At 40.7% G+C, this 20605-nt stretch overlaps 1 protein-coding gene across 1 annotated transcript in view; it reads right to left on the bottom strand.

The window, feature by feature from the left end:
* SLC20A2 (solute carrier family 20 member 2) overlaps positions 1–20205 on the bottom strand; it is a 113771-nt gene extending 93566 nt beyond the window's left edge. The window contains exon 1 of the mRNA XM_073543141.1: positions 20184–20205. The gene's annotated coding sequence lies outside the window, so the exon portion shown is untranslated. The remainder of the gene's footprint in view (positions 1–20183) is intronic.
* Positions 20206–20605: the final 400 nt, after the last annotated feature.

Raw genomic sequence — 20605 nt, 5'->3', positions numbered from 1 at the left:
AGAGCATTTGTGACACTGGTGTAACTTACTTTTCATGAAACCATCAGTCTGAGTTCCTTTATGAAACAAAAAGGGTAGCTCTAGATTAGTCACAGTTACTAATTAATATCCTCAATTGTAATATGTAATGGATGTAACTGCTGGAATAGAAATATATTTAACACATTGAATTTTAGGAATATCCTTACTACAAGTGTACTCTGTAAAAAAATATGATGACGAGAGATGTTCAAAAGTGTAATATTACATTTCTATTAGATCATGCAACAGTAATTTTTCAGTTGAAATACATTTCTTTGAAAAAACACATTCTATATTTAGAATCCATTATTGCTGTTATTAAGATTTGGCTACACGGCCCCTTGAGCCATGGTAGACTTTCAGCAACTAAGATAGTTGCTACACTTTACTATTGAATGTGAATATGTTTGTGCTAAGACACGCAAGTTGCGGCAACCACGATGCACGAATCACAAAAGTCTGGAAGGTTTGGATTTCTGCATACTTGTATGTCTCAGTCAGGGCAATTTGCCAGTTGCAATGCAATGACTTTCACTTTTATGGTCGAGTGTAGGAGTGGCCAAGCAGTCTAGTCGGCATGTGACAGCATATATGCAAATCGCATACTTACGGTCACGTGACCGCCTGCTCTCACTGCAATACTGGTCAATCTTGACAACATGCGCATTACAAGCTGTCAAGATTCAAAAGTTGCAATTACATAGAGTGACTGCAGTCTTTTGTCAAAAGATCAAACAGTCCCTTTAATCATGGACTATGCAGAGGTTAAAGTCTGCAGCAACATGTAGATTTTGTCTCAGAATTAATGGATCAGTCCATTTTGGAAATTAATTAATCACTGTTAGGGATGCTACAATGCATATAAGTGCAGGCTCCACTAGATGGCAGTAGAGTGGACGCAGAACTGCACCCAAACAGAGCAGGCTTGCAATGCAGCAGCCAGGCTACCACAGGTGGCAGCAGATTAGTCAGAGGGCAAGTCAAGCAACACACTGTAACGCAGTACAAAGCGGAATAAAACTCAGGGTCAGAGGCGAGCTGAGATGGTCAGGAGCAGATAAGACAAAAGACGGAAGCAGGTCAGGATACAAGTCAAGTCAGAACTGGGAGGTCAATACACTAAAGGGGAACACTGAGTCAAAATGGGAATGGGGAAAACATAGACACGGGTTCAGACAGCAAATGCCGGAGGACAAATCAGAGCAATCAGAGTCAGCTACAGCAGCCCTAGGCAAAACTATAACCAACATAGCCTGCAGGAAGCAGCGGAAATAAATAGCAAACCTGAACCCAGACTGAGGCTGAGAAAGGTTAACCCCTTCATGACCAGACCGGGAAAAAGGGGCAAACAAGGACTCCAACCCCGGTCTGAATCATGACAATCACATTGCAGACAACTTGGTATCCAATTTCTAGAAATAGGTATATTGTATACTTGTGAATCCTCACAGCATGTGCACAACAAGCAGTCAGGATTCAGAAGTTTGAAGTCACATAGAGACTACAGACAGAAGACAGGGAACCCATTTGAATGTGCTGCTAAGATTATTAAAGTCTGAGGAACTGTATAAAATGGATGAAACATGGAAAACATGCTCAGTAATTCAGTGTTCCAGCCGTATTTCATTCATTTTTCATTGGTCCATTGTTAAGAAACAATGGATAAAAAAGTTCAGTCTACCTATTTTACTTTAAAAATAATGGATGAGAAAAAAAGGGCAGAGCATGAATGTCACATGGATTAAAAATGGATCATTTCTCACTGATGTAAAAATTAACATGGATATTCAAATGTAGCAAAAATCTAATATAACTTGCAACAAAATGGAGCTTGCTGTAAATATAAAAATTCGACCCTCAAATTCACTAATTTTTTTCCCACTGCAAATGATCTGTGTTTCTTTTTGTTATTATTTTTATTTTTAGTTATTAGTGAAAAACAATAAATAAGAGATATAATAAAATAAACTAATATAAATTTGATATCGCCATATTCATACTGGCCCACACAATAAAGTTAACACTTTATTTGTGCAGCACTTTGAAAAGCTTAAAATTTCAAAATAAGAAAAACAGTGGCAGAATAACTGTGTTGTTTATATTCCTTCCCATAAATTAATAAATGTTTGTTAATAAGTGCTATACACCCTAAAATAATGCCATTGAGAGATACAACTTATCCTGAAAAAAAAAAACTTTCATACAACTGTTACAAAAAAAGTTATGGCTCCTGGAACGCGACAATAGAAAAGTGAAAAAAGAAATGGTGTGGTATATTTAACCTATCACCCTTTCTACCCCAAAAAAAGTGTACATGGAGTTTGGACTTTATTTGATTAGTGTGTGAAAGGCTAAAATGACTGTTACAGTGCTCATAGAAAGTAGTTAATGAGTACTAAATTATTGATCAGCCAAACACTGTTCAGGTCACTCTGATCCTTTTTAGCTAGCTACCACCTAATAACTATAGCTTTTTTAAGCTTGTATATTTTTTTTTCTAGAATATACTGTATGCATAAAAAGTTAAGATGACAGAAAGCAGAATATACAGTGGTTAAAATAAGTATTTGATACTCTGCCGATTTTGCCACCTACAAAGAATGGAGAGGTCTGTAATTTTTATCATATGTACACTTCACCTATGAGAGACAGAATCTATCATATTGTAGGATTTTTAAATAAATAAATTGGATTTTATTACATGAAATAAGTATTTGATCACCTACCAACCAGCAAGAATTCTGTCTCTCACAGATCTTTTAGCTTTTCTTTAAAGGTAACCTGTCAGAATGATTTTGCTAAATAACGTACAGACAGTGTCAGGTTGACCCTGTTACACTGATTAAAATGATACCTGGGATGAAGAAATCTGTCTTGTGGTTCTTTTCAGTTAATGATATGCCCATGCTTCCTGCTCTAGGACAGAAAAACCAAGGCACGACCTGCCCACAGGCCGCCCTGAAGCACAAACATGTTCCTCATCACGGAGACAGAGAGAGAGATTCACAGAGAGACTGACAGATACACAGAGAGACATAGAGAGACAAACAGACAGATACACAATGACAGACACACATATAGACAAAGACAGGCAAAGAGATAAAGAATGATGACAACAACTCAGCATCTCCTTACAATTGTTAAGGACATACTGGTAATTCTAGGTGTGATGCTAGTCACAACCCTCGGCTAGGCCGTGAATAGGCGCAGTCAGCCGTTCCGGGGTCAATACCAATAGATCACATAGTAAACCAAGGAAAAATACAAAGTCGCAAGCCATGTCACATGCCACAAGCCAGGTCACATGCCAAGGTCAGACTGCTAGAGAAATAGCAGATACGCAAAGGGGCAATAACAAACAGGTAGTCTCAACACGGTCAAAAGGTCAGCAGCAGAATATCAGATGCAAAGGGGCAATGACAAATAGGTAGTCTGAAAACGGTCCAAAGGTCAGCAGCAGAAGAAGATCAGAACTTAGAGCATAGGGTACAGGCGAACACACCAGAGAGCACCAGCTTAGAACAAGCTTTTGACTGGCAATGATCTGGGCCAGACAATTCATCTAACTAACAGGTCAATTAACAAGAATATGGGGCACCTGTGGAAGTCTCTGCAGCTTCCAGTCATATAGGTCAGCCGAGCTGTCAATCAAAGCACCGACAGCTCAGCACACCCCAGCACAGGATAGGATGCCAGAGCTGTCTATCACAGAGTCCCAAACACTCTGAGCAGAGGAATCATGACACTAGGTTCATGAGATACAAATGTATCCTATATACTCGAGTATAAGCTGACCTGAGTATAAGCCGACCCCCCAAATTTTGCCACAAAAAACTGGGAAAACTTATTGACTTGAGTATAAGCCTAGGGTGGAAAATGCAGCAGCTACTGGTGAATTTAAAAAAAAAAAAAAAAAACCAATAAAAGTAAAATTAATTAAGACATCAGTAGGTTAAATGTTTTTGAATATCCATATTGAATCAGGAGCCCCACATAATGCTCCATACAGTTCATGATAGCCCCATAAGATGCTCCATACAAAATACACCCCATATAATGCTGCACAAAGGTTAATAATGGCCCCATAAGATGCTCCATAGAATAATCTGCCCCATATGCTGCTCCTTAAAGGTTATGGCCCCATAAGATGTTCCATAGATTATGCCCCCATATGCTGCCCCCATAAGATGCTCCATAGATTATGCCCCCCCATATGCTGCCCCCATAAAATGCTCCATAGATTATGCCCCCATATGCTGCCTCCGTTAGATGCTCCATATATTATGCCCCCATGTGCTGCCCATATAAGATGCTCCATAGATAATGCCCCAATATGCTGCCCCTATAAGATGCTCCATAGATTATGCCCCCATATGCTGCCCCATAAAATGCTCCATAGATTATGCCCCTATATGCTGCCCCCATAAGATGCTCCATAGATTATACCCCAATATGCTGCCCCTATAAGATGCTCCATAGATTACGCCCCAATATGCTGCCCCTATAAGATGCTCCATAGATTATGCCCCCATATGCTGCCCCCATAAGATGCTCCATAGATTATGCCTCAATATGCTGCCCCTATAAGATGCTCCATAGATAATGCCCCAATATGCTGCCCCTATAATTGCCCCTATATGCTGCCCCCATGAGATGCTCCATAGATTATACCCCAATATGCTGCCCCTATAAGATGCTCCATAGATTATGCCCCCATATGCTGCCCCCATAAGATGCTCCATAGATTATGCCTCAATATGCTGCCTGTCACGGCCCCTGGCCCTGCCGTCTCAGCCCCCGGGCCCCCTGCCACACTCCCCGTCAGGTCTCCCAGCGCGCGCAGCCATACATACCGCGTCCGGCAGCCGCGCTCCTCCCAGCCCCGACGCCGGCTTCCTCCTCTATGAGGCCGCGGCTGGTGACGTCACCGCGGGTCTCGCGCATGCGCCGTAGGCCGCGGTCAGCTCTCCCCATCTGACCCGGCCTCCGGCGGCACCCTGCCCTGATGGCGTCGCCGGGCCAATGGGAGCACAGCGGCTGCTATATCAGGTCGTCCTCCCTTAATGGAGGCGCCTGACCGCTGTTGTTCATTCAGCACCTTTGGGTCCGCACGCTCGCCTGTCATCAGGCTCCTGGTGCTAATCTGTTTTGTCCATTCCAGTTCCAGTCCTGTGTCCGTTCCAGTTCCAGTCCTGTGTCCGTTCCTGTTCCAGTCCTGTGTCCGTTCCTGTTCCAGTCCTGTGTCCGTTCCAGTCCTGTGTCCGTTCCTGTTCCAGTCCTGTGTCCGCACCTGTTCCAGTCCTGTGTCCGTTCCGGTTCCAGTCCTGTGTCCGTTCCAGTTCCAGTCCTGTGTCCGTTCCGGTTCCAGTCCTAAGTCCACACCTGCTCTAGTTCTGGGATTGTACCTGTCCTAGTCCTGGGTCTGTACCTGTTCCGGCCCAGTCTCCGTACCTGCTCCAGCACTGCCTACCCGTCTCCGTACCTGCTGTCCATCACAAACCGCACCAACCCGGGTTCCAGCTCGCGGTCCAGCTCCAGTCCAGTCTACCGGATCTATTCCGAGCCGCCCCTCTTGGTTCCGGCTACCGTGGCATTCGAACCCCCGGACCTGCACCTAACGGTCCCTGTATAGGGGTCGGCCACACCTGGTTGCCCGTTCAGGGTCCCTCGGTGCCATGGTCCAGAGGGTCCACTCCAGAGAACTTCGCTCGGCCTAGTACGGTGTCCTGAGTAACAGTGAGTAACACTGCCCCTATAAGATGCTCCATAGATTATGCCCCCATATGCTGCCCCCATAAAATGCTCCATAGATTATGCCCCCATATGCTGCCTGCATAAGATGCTCCATAGATTATGCCCCCATGTGCTGCAGCTGCTGCTGCATTTAAAAATAAAAAAAATGACATACTCACCTCTCTGTCGCTGGGGGCCAGGTGCCGGTGTCACTGCTCGCACCTGAGATATTCACCTGTTGGGGGTCCATCGCTGCTTGCTGCTGTTTGGCACGTCATCTGTCAGTGACGTTCAGACTGCAAGGGGCGCGGCGCGCACTAACCACATCACCGTGCCCTCTGCTGTCTGAACATCACTGACAGGTGACGTGCCAGACAGCAGCAAGCAGCGATGGACCCCGGACATGTGAATATCGCTATACTTACCCATCCTGGCACGGTCTCTGTAGCCCCGTTCTCCCACGGTCTCCCTGCCTTCAGCAGTCACGTGGTACAGCTCATTAAACTGATGAATATGTTTAAAGAGCGGTACCATGTGACCGCTGAAGGAAGGAAGGGAGATCGCGGAGAAGCTGGGGGCTGCAGAGACCGCACCAAGACGGGTAAGTATGACCTGACACAACCTCACCCCTCCCCCTCCAACAACTGGTGTATATGACTCGAATATAAGCCGAGAGGGGGACTTTCAGTCCAAAAAATTGGGCTGAAAATCTCGGCTTATATTCGAGTATATACAGTATATGGGCCTAACTTAGAAGGATTCAGCTAGTCAGTCTTTAATCACGTGATGTCATAGACCTAATGGAAAAGGAAAGAATTAACTTGGCAGGAAGGCAAAATGATCAATTGTAAGTACACAGTGCTATGTAATGTCATGACTGCAATATATTAAGTACGGTAAATAAAGGCTTTGATGGGAAGAGTGCTTCTTTAAAAACAATCATAATTATCCCTATCCCTTTATCTATAATGGGTTTTGTTTGGTTTCCATTAGGGCATCTGCCAAATGATGGACACTTTAATTGAAACTAAATGGCCCCACTCCCTGTTGAGCCTCACTCCTAAAGTACCTTATATACTCGTGTATAAGTCGACCCGAGTATAAGCCGAGGCACCTAATTTTGCCACGAAAAACTGGGAAAACATTGGCTCGAGTATAAGCCAAGTATGCATTGTCCCCTCAACCCTATCCTGGTATGCATGGTTCCTCATCACCACCCTTGTCTGCATGGCTCCTCATTTCTATCCATGTTTGCATGGCTCCTTATTCCCATCCTTGTCTGCTTGTCTCCTTATTCCCATCCTTTTCTGCATGGCTCTTTATTCCCATCCTTGTCTGCATGGCTCCTTATTCCAATCCTTGTCTGCATTCCTCCTTATTCTCATCCTTATCTGCATGGCTCCTTATTTCCATCCTTGTCTACATGGCTCCTTATTCCAATCCTTGTCTGCATGGCTCCTTATTCCAATCCTTGTCTACATAGCTCCTTATTCTCATCCTTATCTGCATGGCTCCTTATTCCAATCCTTGTCTGCATGGCTCCTTATTCCAATCCTTGTCTGCATTGCTCCTTATTCCAATCCTTGTCTGCATTGCTCCTTATTCTCATCCTTATCTGCATGGCTCCTTATTTCCATCCTTGTCTACATGGCTCCTTATTCCAATCCTTGTCTGCATGGCTCCTTATTCCAATCCTTGTCTGCATGGTTCCTTATTCTCATTCTTGTCTGCATGGCTCCTTATTCCCATCCTTGTCTGCATGGCTCCTTATTCCCATCCTTGTCTGCATAGCTCCTTATCCCTATCCTTGCATGCATGGCTCCTCATACCTATCCTTGTATGCATGATTCCTCATCCCTATCCTTGTATACGTGGCCCCCATAAGAAAAACATAAAAAAAAGCCTACTTACCTACCCTGCGCGCCCTAGCAGCATCTTGTATCGGTGCCAGCAGTTTCTGCGGCTGGGTGATCACGTGTCCCCACTTATTAAGGGAATGAATATTCACCTTTCTCCATGCCTATGGGAGTGGAGAGAGGTGAATATTCATTGCCTTAAAGAGTGGGCACCCATGATAGCCTGGCAGCTGCTGGAGGCCTGCGGCTGTAACTGTGCGCTATAAGAGAAATGAATATTCATTGCCAGTGCAGTGAATATTCATTTCTCTTGAGCTGCGGGCAACTGTTACAGCCGCAGCTGTCAGCTCCTGCCTCCTGTGACCCGCTGCTCCGCCGCTCCTCCTCTCCCGCCGTCTTCTGTCACAATGACTCGTGTATAAGCTTAAGGGGGCGTTTTCAGCACAGAAAAATGTGCTGAAAAACTCTTGGCTTATACACGAGTATATACAGTATATCACTTTTTTTTTCTTTTGAGGGTGTTTATTGGTGAAAGGGGGGGCACTTTAGATGTCATTTTACCTTAGTCTCCGACCAATTTCTTTACTTGGGTAATGAGGGTTCATCGGGGTAGAGTGGGGAGGGGCACCGTCAGCTTCATCTGCATAGGGCACCAATGTACCTTGGCCCAGCCCTGGTTAGCACTGTAAACCATGTTTTCAAATGTGCTCTTGCTTTACGATGAATAACCTTTACATGTATCTTTCCTTAACTTAATATTATTGTTATTGTGAACAGTTAAGCAAGTTAAAGATGAAATAATCTCTAAAAGGCCTAAAGTCAAAGATGAAACATTTCCTTTGTATTTTAGGAAAAATATATATATATACATTCATCTTTTACAGTTTTTCAAAAAAAGAAAATTGGTCGTTGCAAATTTTTAAGCATCTCTGGAGATTTGTGCGCTTACCTAACTTTGACCAAGTTTTCAGACCATAATTAGACTGTTAGGGTTATGGCTTTTTCACTATCATTGTTAGGAAAGGCTAGGTGATGCAAATTTCCCAGCTTTATAAAAACCCAGCCTACTCTAACCTTGTGCCAAAAAACAGCAGCCATGGTCCTTCTAAGCAGCTGCCTAGCACTCTGAAGATGATGGGTGCCCACAAAGCAGGATAAGATTATAAGATGATAGCAAAGCATTTTCAAGTTACCATTTCCTCAGTTCAAAATGTAATTAAGAAATGGCAGTTAACAGGAACAGTGGAGGTCAAAATAAGGTCTGGAAGACCAAGCAAAATTTAATTGAGAGCTGCTTGTATGATTGCTAGAGAGTCAAATCAAAACACCCTCTTGACTGCAAAATACCTTCAGTAAGATTTAGCAGACTCTGGAGTTGTGGTACTTTGTTTTACTGTTCAGAGACACCTGTACAAATATGGTCTTCATGGAAGAGTCATCAGAAGCAAACCTCTCCTGTGTCCTCACCATAAAATTCAGCATCAAAAGTATGCAAAAGAACATCTAAACAAGCCTGATGCATTTTGGAAATAAGTCCTGTGGACTGATGAAATTAAAATAGAACTCTTTGACCACATTTATCAAAGGTATGTATGGAGAAAAAAGGGCACAGAATTTCAGGAAGAGAACATCTCGCCAACCATTATGTATGGGGGTGAATCAATCATACTTTGGCGTTTTGTTGCATCCAATGGCACGGGGAACATTTCACGGGTAAAGAGAGGAATTGATTCAATGAAATTTCAACAAATTATTGATGCAAACATAACAGCTGTAAAAAAAATCAGTTGAAAAGAGGATGACTTCTACAAATGGATAATGATCCTAAATACACATCAAGTCCCCAATAGACTACCTCAAAAGGCACAACCTGAAGGTTTTACAATGGCCCTCACATTCCCCTGATCTGAACATCATTGTTAAACTGTGGTTATACCTCAAAATAGCAGTGCATGCAAGACGACCCAGGAATCTCACAGAACTGGAAGACTTTTCCAAGGAAGAATGAATGAAAATCTCTCAAACAATAATTAAAAGACTCTTGGCTAACAACAAAAAGTGTTTACAAGCTGTAATACTTGCAAAAGGGGGTGCTACTGGGTACTAGCAAGGCAGGGTGCCCAAACCTTTGCATCAGCCCATTTTACTTTTTGTATTTTTTAAAATGTAAAAGGTATAAACTATATATATATACTTTAGGCCTTATAGAGATCATCTCATCTTCAACTTGCTTAACTGTTCACAATAACAGTAATTTTGACCAGGGGTGCCCAAACTTTTACATGCCACTGTAAATGTATCAAGAAGGTAGAATATTGTTACCATGACACACTGTATAACTTAATGCAATTTAAAAAGGGTTACCGGTGGGCTGTGCACATCTATACCAAAATACTTACAAATAAGAAGTAGTAGGGAAATAATAATTATAAATGAGTAAATGTGATAATTTTGTACCACTACATCTTGAAATGTACTTTCAATCATTCCCCCCGGATTCTAAATAGTATAATATTGCCAAGACTTCACAAAGTAAACAGAAAACCATTATTTATTGAAACAAATAACATTGTGTAAATAATTTAAAGCCCTGTAATCTATGCCTGTCAACAGCAATTAAGTCAATCTCTAGACTAAAGGCCCCGTCTCACATAGCGAAACTCGCTACATGTGACACATAGCGGCGACCCCCCCCGCTGGATATCACTGATTGTGCAGGAATGTCCTGGGCCATTTTTTCATCATCGGCGTCCCGCTGGCCAGCATGCATCGCTGTGTTTGACGCCGACGAGCGACCTTGTTGGCGACGCAGAACTCAGGGACGCAGGCTGGAATCATTCAGAATAGCTTCTGTGTGACAACGCACCAGCGATCCTTACCAGGTCATATCGTTGTCGGGATCGCTGGTGCGTCGTTGAGTAGATCTGCCTGTTTGGCAGCTTACTAGCGACCATGTAGCGACGCACCAGCGATCCTTACCAGGTCGTATCGTTGTCGGGATCGCTGGTGCGTCGCTATGTGAAACGGGACCCTAAGTGAAAAAAAGATTTGGAAAACAGGCGTCAAAAACCATGACCGTCCCAAAAGGGTAAATATGACACTGCACACATTGGAGCTAATTCCCATCTTTTAATGTTTTATTATCTGTAATAGCAGAACATTAGGATTCTGGGGGATCAAATCTTTTGGACCCCAATAAATCTGAGAATTAATTGATCGAAGTACCACACAGGATTCCAAAGCGCATAAAACTGAGACAGTTACCTTCTACTAAAAGGGGTTTTACTGCAGTTCCTAATTATAAAACAAGGTGACAACATACCATGAAATTCTATGGTGGAAATCATTTTAAGAAAGTTTGTTATTTATTGCAAATAAAATGCTTGTCTGTATAGGAGTCACACATTACAAATGTACATTTTCATTGTATTTCATGATATATTTTTTATTATATTGCCTGACTCCTCTTATTTTCCCTGTCGTGAACACTGGCCTTAGACTCCTACAGGACATGCAGACATCAGTCAAGTGATCAACTGCAGGAAAGAAAATTGACTGATGGAGACCACCAAAGCAGCACGATGTGCAGTGTTAAATGATCGCCAAATGGCACCATGCTAGCAGGTTGGTGGTGGCTTAATATCCTATCCGGATTCTGATGCACACTCTGTAGTAGATCATTCAATGTGTGCATAGGCAGCCTATGTTTTGGTCAGTACCAGCAGAACAATGACCTGACAAAAACAATGATCTTTTGGGAAAATGATCATTTCACCCAAAGAACAAGCATTTTTCTTGTTCGTTGAGTGATCGGCAACTTGTTTAGACTGTACGATTAGAATGCCTAGGAACGCTCGTTCACGATAATTGGCACTGTAAATTAGAGATGAGTGAACCTCAAGGTTCGGTTTGGTTCAGATTGACGAACGCCCTGATATTCACAGAACGGTACAGCAGACACACCCGAACCCCACTTATTTCAATGGGAGACAAAACCAAATGCATAGACAACACCAAAAAAATGCCAAAACAGCTAAAATTAGGGGCAGACACCACGAAAAGTGGCATCACTAGACCCATCAATTGAGCTATAAATATTTTTTTTTTACGTTTATTCCCCTATATTTTTGACAACCAGCCAGGATCACCCGCGTACATTGACATGTGGTGCATCTATCAAGTTCGCAGCATGTGAATTTCTCTTGCGGAGACGCCAGTTTACGCAAAAGAGATTTAATCAATGGAATGTATTGAATGCGGTAAATCTGCACAGTTCAGTAAACACATGCGGATTTACCTGCATTCAATAGAAGGAAGCGTTTTGGACGCAGTGAACATATGCTGTATTCATAGGAGTTGCTACTTCCGGATCGTGGGAATGTAGCCTTAGAGTCTGGAAACAGATGCAAGTTAGTTCTACTCATAAATTGTATCTAATCTAGGTAATACTCTGTAAGCCAAACATCTTGAATTGCAAAAGGAAATATTGTAGCAAAGTAGCTGAGCAATAAATATGTATGCTGCTTATTCACATATCCAGCCTTAACTTAAATACGTCACCAAGTATGGACCCTCATGCACAGACTGCCATCAGGACTCTTGACCCAAACTCGACAGCTTCATATGCAGTTGTATGAAAAAGTGTTTGCCCCGTCATGATTTCCTATTCTTTTGCATGTTTGTCACACGTAAATGTTTCAGATCAACAAACAAGTTTACATTTTAGACAAAGGTAACCCAAGTAAACACAAAATGCAGTTTTTAATTGAAGGTCTTTATTGTTAAGGGAAAAAGAAATCCAAACCTACATGGCCCTGTGGAGAAAAAGTGATTGCCCCCTAACTGGTTCGGCCACCCTTAGCAGCAACAACTGCAATCAAGCGTTTGCGACAAATGGCAATGAGTCTGTTACAACACTCTGAAGGAATTTTGGCCCACTCATCTTTGCAGAATTGTTGTAATTCAGCCACAGTTGAGTGTTTTCATACAAGAACCGCCTTTTTAAGGGCATGCCACATCATCTCAATAGGATTAAGGTCAGGACTTTGGCTAGGCCAAAGCCTTAATTTAGTATTTCTTAAGTCATTCAGAGATAGACTTGCGGGTGTGTTTTGGATAATTGTCCTGCTGTATAACTTGTGTGCTTCAGCTTGAGGTCACGAACAGATGGCCGGACATTCTCTTTCAGGATTTTTTGGTAGACAGCAGAATTCATGGTTCCATTTACCATAGCAAGTCTTCCAGGTCCTGAAGCAGCAAAACAGCTCCAGACCATTCTACTACCACAACCATATTTTACTGCTGGCATGATGTTCCTTTTCTGAAATGCTGTGTTATGTCTACGCCAGATGTAATGGGACATACACTTTCCAAAATGTTCAACTTTTGTCTTGTCAGTGCACAGAGTATTGTCCCCAAAGTCTTGGGGATCATAAAGATGTTTCCTGGAAAAACTGAGATGAGCCTTTTGTTCTTATAGCTCAGCAGTGGTTTTCTTCTTGGAACTCTGGCACACATGCCATTTTTGCCAAGTCTTTTTCTTATGGTGGAGTCATGAACACTGACCTTAACTGAGACAAGTGACGAATGCAGTTGTTTGGATGTTCTTGTCTTTTGTGACCTCTTGGATGAGTCACTGCTGTGCTCTTGGGGTAAATTTGTTCTGCCGGCCACTCCTAGAAAGATTCACCACCATTCCATGTTTTCACCATTTGTGGATAATAGCTCTCACTGTGGTTCTCCGGAGTCCCAAGGCTTTAGAAATGACTTTCTAACCTTTTCCATCTACTTGGTCTACTTCACTTTGTCAGGCATGTCCTATTTAAGTGATTTCTTGATTGAAAACAGGTGTGTCAGTAATGAGGTCTGGGTGTGACTAGGGATTTTGAGCATATCTTCCCAAAGATGTGATAAACCACAGTTAATTTATGTTTTAAGGGGAGGCAATCACTTTTTCACACAGGGCTCTGTAGGTCTGGATTTCTTTTTCTCTTAATAATCAAGACCATAATTTAAAAACCAAATATTTTGTTTACTTGTGTTATTTTTGTTTAATATTTAAATTTGTTTGGTGATCTGAAACATTAGAGTGTGACAAACATGCAAAAGAATAGGAAATCAGGAAGGAGGCAAGCACTTTTTCACTCAACTGTATCTCCATGAGGCTGTCAAGTTTGTGTCAAGAGACCCGAGGCCGATCTGTGCATGATGATCTGCACTTGGTCCAAGACACACAAATGTGTGAATACTGCCTATAGATCATTACTTAGACTGCATACTACTGTATTTAATGTTGCTGAAAGCAGGACTAGCTATGCACAGGGTTTTCTCTGTCAGCAAAATAATAAATTAGTAGAAATGATGAGGAACTGAAAAATATATGAGAAAGTTGTATAACTTTACTTTTATATTGTGTCTAAACCTTGTTTATATAAAACCAGTAATCTGCTTTAAATTGGTTGTTGACTAGTTGGCCAATTCCTTCTAAATGCCGGAGTCAACAAGAAAAATAAGAAAAACAGACTTACCAGCACCGTTCCAGCAATGTCATTATGTCATGTATGTGCTTCAGCCAATCAGTTTAATAGTTCCACAAGGGAAAAGCTAGCCATACCCATTAGATCAATATGGCAACACCTTACAATTTTGTGTATAAGGTTTTCCCAAATTTCCCCTGAAATGAAATGTTAGGGAATTTCATCATGTCCGATTCTCTCCCAGGAGAGATAAACGGTTAACAGAAATGTAAGGCAAGTGCTTAGTCTGCCCTCCCATTCAGAATATTTTCACTCAGAACATGCCGGTGTATTTGGGGTGTAGGGAGGATCAGGAGCAGTAACTGTTAGATGAACAAATCTAAATCTAAAGGGTGTGACCTTCACATTAGACTAATTAGCAGATTGCAGGATCTATTATATACAGTATTTTAGATCGATAAATTGACATTAGTGATTGACAGCTAGACATAAGTAAGGTTTTTGAAAAATTTCCTTCCACAAATGATCTATTATGTATTTTATGTACAAAGCATGTTCAACCAAATGGTGTCTTATTAAAATCTGCACTGCTATTTCAGACAAGATAATGAAGATCCTGAATAATCACAGCAGATCCCACACTTGTTTGTGTGTCTGTTTTGTATATTTCCAGATATCAAATCAGATTAAAAAAGCAAATCCAACAGTACAGAAGAAGATATGACTGGTACACACTGTTTAGAAGAGTAACAATGAGGAGTGAGTACAGTGTTTGCTTTAGCTGGGCGCACTAACTTTACATAAATACAATTATAATTAATCATTGTCATTTTTGATCTTTGCCATGTTGCTACTGCAGTACAGTGAACAGCTATACAATGTAACCTTAAGGCGTCATTCAGACATCTGGGAGTCATGCACATGTTCTGTCTGTTTTTCGCTCATAGAGCATGCAGCCATTTTAGTCTATCAGGCTGTTCACATGTCCATGTTTCTTTGTGAACCATTTATCTGTGAAAAAATTACAAAGACATGTCTGCTTTTGATACAAGTCATGGATCAAAACTACCCATACAAGTCTATGGGTTCATGAAAATCATGGATCAAAATTACCCATTCAAGTCTGTGGGTCTAAGAAGATCATGGATCAAAATTACCCATACAAGTCTGTGGGTCTAGGAAAATCATGGATCAAAATTACCCATACAAGTCTGTGGATCTAAGAAGATCATGGATCAAAATTACCCATACAAGTCTGTGAATCTAAGAAGATCATGGATCAAAATTACCCATACAAGTCTGAATCTAAGAAGATCATGGATCAAAATTACCCATACAAGTCTGCGGGTCTAAGAAGATCATGGATCAAAATTACCCTTACAAGTCTGCGGGTCTAAGAAGATCATGGATCAAAATTACCCATACAAGTCTGTGGGTCTAGGAAAATCATGGATCAAAATTACCCATACAAGTCTGTGGATCTAAGAAGATCATGGATTAAAATTACCCATACAAGTCTGTGAATCTAAGAAGATCATGGATCAAAATTACCCATACAAGTCTGTGGGTCTAAGAAGATCATGGATCAAAATTACCCATACAAGTCTATGGGTTCATGAAAATCATGGATCCAGTTTATCCATACAAGTCTGACTATGTGAAAATCATGGACAGCACACATAGCCATCAGTGTAGTTGTCCATAAATACTATTGTCATATATAGGAGAAGCTTTGTAATTTATTTTTTCATACATGAATGTCAATGATGAAACACTGGTGGTGAAAGCTGACACTGCGCAAACACTGATGATACTTGGATCCAAAACAATAATGACGAACGTCTAAATGAGACCTAAACTGAATCATTCAGCGTAATTCTGCTCTCCTATCTATGAATGATTTACTTGGAGAAAAGATCCTGTAGATGTACATAGTGCTGGGCTGGGGAAGCAGTGAATGCCTTCTCCATGCTTGTCATAGTTTGATTGATGGATCTCTTTTGCATACAGGGAGAGATCTGTCAAGAAAGCCAGGCCTGTGGATTTCATTACATACGAGTCAAACAAAAATTTACATTGTGTGCTTGATATGCATGATTTAGGGAAAGAAACATTGAATGTAACTATGCCAGTGGATGACATAGTAGTTCACCAATGAATACTGGGATGACTTATCATTGGCTTATCATTAGTTCATGGTCAGTAGTGCTTTATAAATGAAAAGCACGTTATGACACATACCTCCTGTTTCTTTAAGGATCCTTTTTAGATGTAGTCAAATGTTACTTGTTTTAGAATGTGATAAAATGGTGGGTTACTTTAAATATAGTCACAATTTGGTTCCTAGTGGGTAGACAGACAGCAGATTAACTGCAAAAGGTAAGTGGGTCAACTTTTTTTTCCCTTACGAGTTTGAACAGTAGGAATCATCTCAGTTAAAGCTGTTAAAGGTGTTTTCCCACAAACAAAGTACATTTTAATTAATAGATCTTGGAATAAAAATAAGTTTCACAATTGGATGTGTTTAAATAAAATGTTCCTGTGCTGTGATAATCTTATAAATGTGCCCCTGCTGTGTACTGTGTATTGTCTGTGTCTGGCCGAGAACATGACTTTACCATACCACATCTTCTGGGCAGGGGGGGACGCAAAAGAGTATACAGACATTACAGTTCGGGATCACGGCTTCTTCTTTTTGTGAGGCAAAACATTTCACTGCCTGTTTTTAAGCAATGTTTTATCTGAAACAAAGAATCAGCTGTGATCCCGTGCTGTCCTGTCTGTATACTCTCTTTTGCGTCCTCCCCTGCCCAGGAGCTGTGGTATGATCAGAGCATGTCCCTGTACGGCCAGACACGGCCATTACACAGTACACAGCAGGGGAACATTTATAAGATTAGCTCAGCACATGGACATTTTTACTTAACACAACCAATTGTGAAACTTGTTTAAAATTCCAAGATCTATTGATTAAAATGTTGATTAAAATTAACATTAACCCCATTAATATCACTGGCAGATATTATTTTGGTAGAGGAATCCTTTACATAACTAGACCTATATACTATTTTTGGTAAACTACAAAGTGCTTACCTTACGGCATCATCTCCTTAGCACAACATTATTTTCTACTCTTATGCATACTGCAATTTTAAAAGTTCTTGGTATCTTTTGGGGGAACCTCTCGCCAGGTTAAGCTACCCCCGAGTTGAGAAACACTAGCCCATTACGTAATCATTGCTCTCTTTGTAAGTTGAAGCGTTCTAATAATAAGTTCACAGGGAGTCCTGCAAATCCTCTAGATCAGCAGATACAAGCATAAAACATCCTGTGCCTGCTGATAGGTTAAAAAGGCCAGCACTTACAGGTTTCCTGCTTTTTTCAATAGAATGTTTGCATTTTTAGTAGTAATTTTATAGATTACATAATTATTTTTAGATTTTTTTTAACTGTATATTAACTATAACAAAACCATTATCAAGTATGGGGCAGATTCTATGTTAATTATACACAGTAGTTGAAGATGTAAGGGTGGTGGTGGTGTCGCATTATAACGGTACATTAATCCTTCAAGGACTGGGTCATTTTATGTTTTCTGCACTTTGATTAGTTTCCTCCCCTCTGCCAAGTATTACAACTTTTTTTTATGTTTTTATCAATATAGCCATATGATGTCATTTTTGTGGGACGAGATAATGTTTTGAATTAGGGCCCCGTTACATTTAGCGATGCACCAGTGATCCCGACCACGATATGACTGGTCAGGATCGCTGGTGCATTGCTAAATGGTCACTAATGAGCTGCCACACAGGCAGATCTCAGCAGCGATGCAGCAGCAGTCGTTACTTACCTGTCAGATGCGGCGATGATGACGTCCTCCGCCCGCGTCCACACGTCGCTCGTCGGCGCCAGCAGAAAGCGGCCGACGAGAAACGGCCCAGGACGTTCTCGCACGATCAGAGATAGTCAGCGGGGGAGCCGGTCGAAGGTAAGTGTCACATGTAGCGATATCGCTAGCAATATCGCTGCTGCGTCACAAAATCGGTGACGCTTTAGCGATATTGCTAGCGATATCGCTATGTGTAAAGCCTCCTTAACACATAATGTTCTTAAAAACAGGAAAAAAGCCATGTGTGGTGAAATTGTGTAAAAAAAAAAAACAACAACCCACCACAATCAATTCCACTCTGGGTTTTGTTTTTTAATTTGTTCATTATGCTGTAAAAATAACATGACAACATTATTCTTGTCAATATAATTATGACAATACCAAAGATAAGATTCTAAAAAAAAATTCAATTTTCATAAAACAATGTATAAAATTAAATTTTACTTTGTGACCATTTTTAGAGACCCATAACATAACATTCTTTTGTTAATGTAGTTTTTGCTGCTACCATTTTGGGATACAAACAATGTTTTGATTGCTTTTTATTGCATTTTTGTTGGGGTGGTAAAATGACCAAAAAACTTTTAATTAATTACCGTAACTAATTTTTTAAAACATTTTGGCATTTACCTTATCCGACAAATATTTTTATATTTTATTAGCTTGGGCGATTACAGACGCATCAATACCAATTATCATCTTTTTTTTCCATTTTACTATTTGCATTTAGGGAAAAGGTGGGTAATTTACACTTTTACATTTTGTTATTTTTTTAATTATATTTTCAATATTTTAGACCCTTTTAATTAGTCCCCTAAGGTTAGTTGAGCTTGTGATTTCTTGTTCAATTCACTGGAATACTGCAGTATTGAGCTGCGTTGTAAAATTGGTAAAACTGACAATTTCTGAGTCATAGTATGGCAGACACTGCGTTTGATGCCTTTTAAATGCCGTTGGCACACTTGATGTTGTCATTTAAGGGGTTAAATGGATGAAATTGAAGAGATCAGTCACTGTCTGGTGTCGGCTATGTAACAGTCGGAACCCTTGTTGTAGATTGGGCTAAGTTCTCGAGCTTCCTCCATGCAGTGATGGCATACAGCTGCTGTATATGTACAGCAGCCATCACCGAAGGGGTTAAAGGCTATATTCTCAGCATGAATTTATAAACCTGGTGGTACTATTTAGGATATTTTATTTATGTTACTTATTGTATGTCTGTATATGTTATTGAACATATATGCTTTAACTTCTTAAAGGGCTTAGTTCTTAAGTAATTTATAATACAGACGTTTGTAAAGATTTCACAAAATCAAACTCTTGTCAAAATCCAATTAGTAACTGAAAACGTGACCATCATTTCCACATGTTTTGATAAGGGCGACAATTTCTCTTGATACAATTTGCATCCATTCTCGTATAGACACATGTAACAAACTTTTTTTTAAAGTTGGCCATCTCACATTGATCATCTTGGGTTAGCTCGAGCCAAACGGAAAAGCATGGAAGGACATTTATATAGTTACTGAAACTCAGAGCTCATTTCCTAGTTTTGTTTGAGTCCCTGACATGAAAGGGCTGGTAAAAATTAGTTTGGGTTAACATGCATTTTTAGTCTAACTGCTAAAGCGACGGAAATATTCCAGTATACTCGATAATATAGCCTAAAAAGGAGGTATCAACCCGTTAGCGAGCTGTGATCAAGGATACCGTTCAGCTTTTTAGAAAAATTGGAATTATGCATTGGTTCTTCCATAAATCAGTACACATTCTTAACAGGAGTCGTAGGGCAGGTAATAAGCCAGGAGAAATGTTTATTTCTTGCTGTATAAAGACAGCTGAATACAAATGTACAGGCTGAAAGACAATCTAGGCAAATTCTAAAGCGATGACGGGCTTTCTCTTTCCAATACATCCTGCCCTTATTTGTACAGAGATGTAAGAATACATTGTCATGGTCTGATTGCGATTAAAAGGCAAGGAGCAAACATTGCATAACACAAATTAATTGTAATCATTTCTCCTAGCTACAGAAGTTGTAGAGTGGAAGAGGTAATGTAATTCAGTCTGCTATTGAAATTGACGATACCTTTTTTTTTTAAAGCATATGTAATGTGAATTACCAGCATATATGACTATTCCGTTAACATGGGTGCCCAGGATAAAGCCTGTATTTGTGATCAGTGTGCAAACAATAGATGTGATTACCTGTATACCACTTATGCGGAAGACTGCTGCTGGGATGGCTGCAATGTCACACTGGTTCTTACTGGTTGCACTTCTAAAGCAGCTGCTATAATTCCATGCTAAGGCATCCCAGAAGAGCACCATAAATAACATAATCGTATGGGGGTGGGACCTGTAGGCAGATCATTTTGACAGTGTTCGTGAACTTGTCTAACAGAGAAAAAAACTTTCTCTTCACCCTTTATTGTCAATCAAGGGCATAATAATTCCTCGAAGCCAGAGTACAAAGAAGCAACTGCAAATCTTAATGGTAGGTACTATGGTAGGGTTATTTGTAATTAGCTAACATAATTAACTACTAATAAAATACTCGAGCTGGACATTTCCTAGTGTTGTATACAATACGTTCATTGACAAATGAATAAAAAGAAAATTTCAAGAAA

The sequence above is a fragment of the Dendrobates tinctorius genome, unplaced genomic scaffold (assembly GCF_039654945.1).
Source record: "Dendrobates tinctorius isolate UK_male_01 unplaced genomic scaffold, ASM3965494v1 ptg000011l, whole genome shotgun sequence".
Lineage (NCBI taxonomy): Eukaryota > Metazoa > Chordata > Amphibia > Anura > Dendrobatidae > Dendrobates > Dendrobates tinctorius.
The sequence above is the reverse complement of the archived record's forward strand: the minus strand, read 5'-3'. Positions and strand labels throughout refer to the sequence as shown.